Source organism: Emys orbicularis, chromosome 1 (assembly GCF_028017835.1).
Source record: "Emys orbicularis isolate rEmyOrb1 chromosome 1, rEmyOrb1.hap1, whole genome shotgun sequence".
Lineage (NCBI taxonomy): Eukaryota > Metazoa > Chordata > Testudines > Emydidae > Emys > Emys orbicularis.
The window spans coordinates 338341598-338350147 of NC_088683.1; positions in this window are offsets into that span (position 1 = coordinate 338341598).

Consider the following 8550-nt stretch of genomic DNA (forward strand, 5'->3'; position numbering starts at 1 on the left):
CAGCTGAGCTATCAAATTACAGAGCCACATGACTGTTACATAAGCAGGTGTCTTATATACTGGTGCAGCCTTTGCTTGGGTTAACAAGGAGTACGCAGTCTTCTCAGCAATTAGGTCACACAATGATGAGAGGCCATATGAAGCGAACAGTAAGTGTAGGTTGTTAGATCAAGTGTTGGAACAGTACAAAGGGAGAATATTAACCATCTCACAAATCACGGAAATAATGGGGAAATTTGTGAGAAGATATGGACGTGTACTAAATCCACATTGTAGGGAATCAGGATTCACAATGTAACTTTGAAAGGTATCTTTGGGCCCCCTTTGTACCATACATAGGTACAGCACCCCTTCCCTTTTCATAGTCCCAGATTGCTCTCCTTTTTTTTCTTTACTGTTGTCTTAAATGACTGAAAATACCTCTTTTCTCTGTCATCACCCATTACTCTATTATTTTTATTTCTATTGCAGTAGTGCCTAAAGACCCAAGCAAGCGTTAGCGCCCCATTGTACTATGTTCTATGCACACAAATAACCCAAAGACAATCCCTGCCTCTGCACCTGCGAGAAACCTTGTTAAAGTCAATGGGACTTTGCACACACGCAAGGGGTCTGCTTGCATGGATGAATTGATCCCTGAAAGATGACAGCGGTTTTGGCAAAGGGCGGGATTATAGATGCAAACTGAAGGAAGGTTATTGTTGTCATACTGTCGTTTCCTCTCATCCTCTGCCACAGTGTACTCTCCTTTTCTCCACATGCAATTTATTTCTTCCTAACATACAGTATATGTCAAACTAACTTCTGCCATGATACCTCCTCGAATGACTACGGTGAGGGGCAGGTGAGACAGGTAGCTGAGGAGTTTTTGGATAATATTCGGCCCAATATTGAACTAAATATTTTTTGTGTTGCTCTGCGCTCCTAGATGTTAAGCTTTTTGGGGGCAGAGACCATGTAGACCACTGTGTTTGTACAAATCCTAGAATGAAGCCCTGGTTCTGATTGGTGGCTTGGGACATACATATATCATAATTACATCATCTTGAGGTCTATTGATCTTTTCTAAAATTCCATTTTTCTTTTTACATTTTCTAGAATAAACTCTGCCTCTTCCTTCCTTTTTTTAACATTCTCATTGAATTTGATACTTATGAAAATGTATAGATAGCCATCTGTAATGGTGATCAAGATGAAAGTTTTATTTATATTGTACTGCTCACTATGGAACCTGTGTGCATGATGTCTGATAACATTTCTCTATAGTATCTGTACTATTGGTATCCATTCAGACCTCAATTCAGGAAAGCATCATTACGCAGGAAAGCACTGAAGCCTAGCACTGAAGCCTGTGCTTAACTGTAAGTGTAAATAGCTCAATCTATTTAATTTATCCAAGAGAAGGTTAATATGTGACTTGATCACAGTCTTTAAATAACTTACGTGTGCTGAAGATTTCTGATAGTACAAGGCTCTGTAATCTAGCAGCCAAAGGCATAACAAGATCCGATGTCTGGAAGCTGAAGCTAGATAAATTCTGACTAAAAATAAGGTGCAAATTTTAACAGGTGGTAATTCATCACTGAAACGTATTACCTAGTGATGTGATGGATTCTCTGTCACTTGAAGTCTTTAAATCAAGATTGGTTGTCTTTCTAAAATAGATACTCTAGGTCCAGAAGTAATGGACTTGAGGCAGGAATCATTTGGTGAAATTTTATGGCCTGTGTTATGCAGGAGGTCAGACTAGATGATCATAATGGTCCCTTCTGTCCTTAAAATCTATGAATCTAAGTCCCATTGAAGACAATGGGATTTAAGCATGTGCTGGAGGGCTTTCTGAATAGAAGCCTCATTCTCTTGGTATAGACCAATAATACCTAGTCTTGATACTATGGTACAGTTGTCAAGATCATAGGCATGCAGGCCTTGGCCTGACCACTTTTTGGCCAGGACAAACTTGAGTGGTGCGGTATTGATCTCAAGGGCCAAAAGAGTTAAAGATGTTTAAAAACTCTTTTACTGTACAACATTAAAATAGCAATATTTCAGTATGGGTTTTTTCCCTAAAGAGGCCCTGGTTTACTCAATTTCTTGGCAAATACCCCAAAGAATTAAATTCTAAAGTTGAAAGTTTATTGATCAAAATACAAGAAAGAGCAAGAAATTAAAACAAACATTTATATTGAAACTGATTATGCAAAACAAACAATCAAAACTCACTAAATTCTTTCTCCTTTTGGAGGCAAAATATCCATTTCACTTATTTCATTAAGAAGAGGTTACTCACCCTATGCAGTAATTGTGGTTCTTCGAGATGTGTGTCCCTATGGCTGCTCCATTTCACGTGTACATGTTCCGCATGTGCCTTTGATCAGATTTTCATTACCAGAGTCTGTTCTGACTGTGCATGTGTCCTATGCATCCTCATGACCCCACCAGGGATATATAGGGCTGCACGGGTGAATTGCCTTCAATTCTTGCTCCACTGCTGAGTATCACAAGAAGCTCCAAAGCAGAGGGGAAGGAGGGCGGGTAGTGGAGCACCCATGGCGACACATATCTCAAAGAACCACAGTCATTGCACAACGTGAGTAACTTCTTCTTCTTCCAGTAGCGTCCCTATGGGTGTTCCACTTCAGTTGACTCCCAAGCACAATCCCTAGATGGAGCTTTGGAATCTAGTCCATACCTGAGGAAAGAACTGCATTGCCAATTGCCACATTTAATTTAGAGGCATCGATTAGGGTGTTGTGTCTGGAGAAGGTATATGTGGAGGACCATGTAGCAGCTCTGCAGATCTCAGATATGGGAACATTTTAAAGTAGGGCCATAGATGTAGACTGTGATCTCATAGAATGAGCTGACACACCTGGAGGAGATGAAATGCTGGCAGTACCATAACAAATGATAGTACATCTGGAGATCCATTCTCGCAGTTTCTGGATAGAAACACCAGATCCTTTAGATCTGTCCGCAAATGAAGCAAACAGTCTAGGAGATTTCCTAAATAATTTAGTCCTATCTAGGTACAGAGCCAGTGCCCTCTGGACATCTAGAGTGTGGAAAGCAGTCTCCAAAATGGAATTAAGTAGTTTCAGAAAGAAAACTAGTAGATAAATAGTCTGATTCAGAGGAAAAACATTCGATACTTCAGGAAGTATTCTGGGATGTGGCCATAAGGAAACCTTATCCTTGTAGCATACTGCAACAGGAAGGTCTGCCATTAAGGCCCCAATTTCATCCACTCTTTGGGCTGATGTAATAGCCACTAAAAAGGCTGTCTTAATAAATAAGTTTAATAATGAGCAGGTTGTCATTGGTTCAAAAGGTGGTTTCATGAGATTTCTAAGAACCAAATTGAGGTTCCAAACCAGAGTAGGTGCTTTCATCTGTGGAAAAATGTTTCCCAGTCCTTTCATGAATCTTAAAGTTGTAGGATGACCAAACAGAAAGAACGCCTCAATTGTGGAATGAAAAGCTGTAAAGCGGCTAAATGAACCTTGAGAGAACTAATTGACAGCCCTGTTTTCTTTAAAAGAACAGGTTCTCCAGAACCAGCAGAAGAGGAGCAGAACAACTTTCTAGAGGTCACATCAATGATGAAATCTTTTCCATTTTGAAGGTAAGTTTTTCTGGTAGCCTCTTTCTTATTATCTAGTAATATCTGCTGTATCTCAGCAGAACAGGCTGACTCTAATCCAATTAACTATTGCAGAACTATGTCATGAGGGAGAGAGTTCTCAGATTGGGATGCAGCAGTTGACTGGTGTCCTGTGAGACGGGTTGAAGAATGATTGGAAGATTTATCGCTGGACAGAGAGGTAGGTGAAGCAGGTGAGAAGATCATATCTGCCTCAACCATGTTGGAGCAATTAGGATAACTTTAGCTTTGTCCTGTCTGATCTCATTCACAACCTTGAGAATAAGAGGCACTAGGGGAAATGCATAAAACAGATTCTTCATCCAAGGGAGGAGGAAGGTATCCCCCAATGAATTGTGGCCTAAGCCCTCCCTTGAACACAACAGTTGGCATTTTCTGTTTGAAGCTGTGGCAAAGAGGTCCACTTCTGTTAACAAAATATGTCAATAAGAATCTGAGAGTCCAACTTCCATTTGTATTCTTGGGAAAAACAGCTGCTGAGAGCATCAACTGTGATGTTTTGCCTGCCATGGAGATACTTTTCTAAATTCTTATGTGATGCTTTATATACCAGTTCCATAACTTTATTGCTTTAGTGCAGGGAGAAGGGGATTTTGTGCCACCACCCCCATTAGTTGATGGAAAACAGCCAGGCCACATTGTCTGTCATGACTCTTATAGACATGTCTTTGATGAGAGTCATAAAATGAAGGCAGGAATTTCTGACCACCCTGACCTGCAACAGGTTGAAGTAGATAGGGGCTTGATCACACATTATACCAAGGAACCTGTTAGAGGAGATGTCGGAAGAATAGTTATGCCTGATGGTACTGCTCTACTATGCTTACTCTGACCATCTTTTCCAGACAGCATCAGTACCTTTTCGGAGCCATGTTGGTTCTTAGAGCTACGAGATCTCTGCCCCATCAGTGCCAGAGAAATGTTCAGCCTCTGTGGTAAAATGCTTCAAGGTAAGGGCTTCTGAGGCCATTGACCAGCTCAGAGAGCAAGGTCTTTTCGGGGTAGACTTTTTGAAAGGGGAGTTAGAGCTTGTCTTCTTTGGACCTTTAGAAGAAGTTTCTGAAGCCTTCTCCTTTCTAGGAGAGTGCTGGGCCGAAGTTGAAGGTGCACTAGAAACCCTCCGTAGACTGATGTAAAAAGGGGTTCTTCTGACCTGGCTCCAAAGTCGGTGGTAGGGAGTGCTCCATCATTTACTGTCACAGTTTGATTTCTCAGTTCTTTCTTGCCTTCGGTTTGAGGGCAAAACAGAAGTTACAGTGAATGCACTTAGAGTGTCTGTTACTGACTGGGATGGCCTCATGGCATGTGAGGTAATGTTTAAAACCCAGTGATCCAGGTACACCCCTCTCCAGAAGGCAGGGTTCTCAAGAGGGAGGAAATAATAAACAGTTCTCTAAATAAAAGTCAACTAACTAGTCTAAACTAAGCGGAGCTAACTGAAGTTAGCAAACGCAAGGTAGGTGAGGCACACTCACTAAGGACTTGCTAAGCTCTGACTCAAGCTGAGGTGGTTGAGGAGGAACTGATGGCGGTTCAGCCCCGCAGCCCTATATAGCCTCGGTGCAGGCCCTGAAGTGGAGCACCCATAGGGATATTACTCAAAGAAGAACAACCCTTCTTTCATGAAAAGGAAAGGTTTAATTTTGCTCTCAGTCCTGATGTATGAAGGTTATTCACTCTTGTTTTTTACAGACACAGGATAGAGGAGAGACAGGATAGAAAAGATGGAGGAATATATGGCTTTTGTTGACGTTCTTGGAAGGCTGGACAGCAGGTCAGTTACAAATGGATGCTTTAGGCTGGCAGGTTGGCCACAACACCTGTTGCTTGGACCCAGGCTCACATTCCAGTCAGGGATGTCACCTCGTTGGGTCTTTTCTCCTTAAACAGGGCAGGATTGGGGGCATCTCATCTCACTGGCTGATGTAGTGCAGTTGATTTCAGCATTCAGTGAAAAGCCAAGAGAGTGAAAAATAAGAAGAAAGAAGAGGGTGGCAGAAAGTAACAAAAAAGGAAGGGAAGGAGGGAAGGGAGGAGACAGAACAGGATTTTACATGCCTCTGTGGTGCTGGCAACTAGATATTCCCACTGATGGGCTGAGGACTGGATGTCATAATGATATGATGACTTTGAGGATTCACAGGTGAAAAAACAAAGCTCCTTTAACAAGGACAATGATGGCCTTCCTCTCAGGAAGGAAATCCTTTAATCTCATCTGCTCCCTCTGTCTTGGCACTGGGGAAGGTGAGATGAATTGAGATAGCTGGGATGTGTTGAGCTGAGATGCTTTGGAATGATGATATGTTTTATTTAAGTTTCTTCTTAAGATCCCTCCCCCCCCAAAAAGGGAAAGGTGGATGACATAGTTCATCCCCTCATTAGTTTGCCCACCAATTAGGCCTAATATCTGCCATACCAATTTTGGTTCATTAATTTCCAGCCCCATATCTTCTTGTTTATTAAGTCCAACCTCAATGCAGTGTTGAATCATATAGGTAGGCCTTTTTTGTTTAGACCAATTCAGTCTTTATGTCTGGTTTTCTTGCACTTGTTCATAACATTCATTATTGAAAACAACTTGACCTATTTTCCATGGTTAATTCCCAAGCAGGTAAAAAGTTATAGGTTATTGTGACAACTTATGAACTTTCACATACTTTTTACATTTGAGCTTACAATTAAGGTAAATTTTCAGGCCCAATAATCACAAGATTGGACTGCAACCCCTTGTGCCAGGTTGCAATGCCACTCACTCATATTTGGAAGGGGGTGATTGTAGGGGCTCATGGGCCAGTGGTTCAGGCTGTTGGAGTGCGGGAAGGCTGAGAGAAGAAAAGGAGGATTAAGCAGGAGGGGAGCAAATCTATGCCTCCTCCACACTTAAATGGCACTCTGCAGCCCCTGGTCGAGATAGCATCCACATATGATCTATAAGGTTGACACCATTCTCACCAGCACTTCAGTGACTTTTCCCTTTATTGATTTGTTTTTATTGATTTTTTATTAACTGCACTATTGATTTCACTTCTTAGAGGTGGGATTGTAGCTGTAGTTAAAAATTCCATAACAATAGAATCAGACATCAGATACATCAGGCTTTCAGTAAAGCTTATCAGTATGTTCATTTTGCTTTTTAAAATTTTGTACTTGCTCCTTTCAACAACGCACTGTGTGTTTTTGCCTTACTGTATTATGAATAATCTGACTTTTAAAAATCTATCAGGCAATTGTTCCTGCCTTTTAAGCTTTTTGTACTTCTCAGTAAGGTAGGCCTCTGTGTTGCATCGCAGGAGCTCTTGTGTTTGCTTATGCATTGCAGTGCAGAATATATCACCTATATGACACAATGCGGTGTCTCTGCATTTGAATTCTCTGTTATTCTTTGCAAGTGTTACTCTCAATTTCAGATTGCATGTATCTTTTATTTTTGTATACCAATGATACTCATTGCAAACTCTAACAATTCACCATACACTTTGTCCTTTTCATGCGTCATCAGCACATACAATTTATTGTTTCTTTGTTATGTTTGTAGTAAGGTGAGCATGCAAAGGAGATAAGATTACAATGTATTGTTGTTAGGATAAAGCTGAAAAGTGAGAGAGTGATAGATTAAGGACAATAAAAGCTATCCCTTGAAAGTAGAGAGAGAGCCAAAAAACCCCAACAACTCTGAAAAAAGAGATTAAATGGGACTCAGAGAGGAATGAAAGGAAATAGTGAAGCTCTGAAGTTAGAAAGGGAAAAGATCCACCACTACCAGGTCAACCAGTCCACCCTCCAGTCAGTAAAAGGTTGCTTCCCTTCATGGATTTTCTAATGCCTTGTATAGTCTTGTTTTAAACATATAACACTTTTGTATATATGATGTATTGATTTATTTAGGCTACGATAGTATCACGTGAGGCCTGATGCGTATTTAGAAGCATGTTAATAGTTTATATCTGAGTGCCTAGAGGAGTGTTTCTGTTACTGAGGGAATTATCCAGCAGTAAATTCTTGTACAAGTGTTCTTACATTTATGCCTGGGCAGAGGGTGAACCCCCGCTTTGGAGAGGCCAACGCACAGGAGAGCCGCAGGGGGGGAACAGGGGATAGAGTGTGGGTGGGGCCACGCCTGGCTGTTTGGGGAGGCACAGCCTCTCCCAGCCTATAATACTCACAGTCCATGCATTTATGCCAAAACAAACCTAATTTGCTGAATCTGTGGAATTTTGCAATACACATCAGAGTTCAGAAAGGAGCACCTCCAGGAAGTTGCTGTGAAATACTGGTAAAGGTATGCACAATACTGAGAGGAAGGATGACCAGTTATTAGATCCCTATCTTGGGACTCAGGAGACCTGGGTTCCTTTCCTTGCTCAGCCACAGACTTCCTGTGTAACTGGGCAAATCCCTTTGTCTTTCAGTCCCATATCTGTAAAGCGGGGCTAATAGTACCTCACATGAAGATAAATACATTCACAATTGTGAGGTGCTCAAATACTATGTTAATGGGAACCATCTAAATATCATAGATGGGCTTTGATCCTGCCAATAGATACATGAGCATGAACCTGGTGTGCACTTCAATGGGACTCTGCATGATTGCAGAACTCTGTGCTATGGCATCTGCTATTGCCAGCTGTAAACACATCATGTTGACATTTGTCTGAGAGAATTCAAACATTAAATTATGCAGTCGGGAACCAAAGATGTCTGGCAGAGGTTGCCTCATCTGAAAGAATACATGCTTTGTTGTTTTTCCTGGGTTTCTGATCAGACATTGCTTTTATTTATAAGTCCACAAAATAAATACATTTTAAAACATTTAAAAAATAAAAAGAGAAGCTTAAATAGCAGGAAAATTAATACTGTAGATCTTTATTTTTTATTTGAATATCATT